This window comes from Alexandromys fortis, unplaced genomic scaffold (genome assembly GCF_014885135.2).
Source record: "Alexandromys fortis isolate MF-2015 unplaced genomic scaffold, M_Fortis_MF-2015_v1.1 scaffold_391, whole genome shotgun sequence".
Classification (NCBI taxonomy): domain Eukaryota; kingdom Metazoa; phylum Chordata; class Mammalia; order Rodentia; family Cricetidae; genus Alexandromys; species Alexandromys fortis.
Window position 1 is genome coordinate 470,020 of NW_026068277.1, and position 686 is coordinate 470,705.

Consider the following 686-nt stretch of genomic DNA (forward strand, 5'->3'; position numbering starts at 1 on the left):
TGGATTACATTGATAGATTTGCGTATGTTGAACCAGCCCTGCATCTCTGGGATGAAGCCTACTTGATCATAATGGATAATTTTTCTAATGTGTTCTTGGATTCAGTTTGCCAGTATTTTGTTGAGGATTTTTGCGTAGATGTTCATGAGTGAGATTGGCCTGTAATTCTCTTTCTTGGTTGAGTCTTTGTGTGGTTTTGGTATCAGAGTAACTTGTAGCTTCATAAAAGGAATTTGGCAATGACTCTTCTGTTTCTATATTGTGAAATACATTAAGGAGTATAGGTATCAGGTCTCCTTGGAAGTTCTGGTAGAATTCTGCATTGAAACCATCAGGTCCTGGGCTTTTTTTGGTAGGGAGGTTTTTTTTTGGGGGGGGTTCCAAAGTCTTTAATAAATCACTACATAAGCAGAGCCACTGATCAATCAGGGCTGCAGGATAAACAGGAGCAGTCCCAAACGGGCAGACGCCAGATTGATAAGAGCAAAATCATAAATACACCTGTGCCAAGTTACAGTTACAAGTCTCACAATCAGGAGTTAGGGTCATTCCTTGCATGTTTCATTATTGTGAACCGACCCAGAATGCAAGCCTTTCAGTCCAACCAATCAGATTAATTTGTCCTTCCTGTTGTTAGAACAGCCATAATGTCTTAAAGAAGGTAGGGAGGTTTTTGATAACAGCTT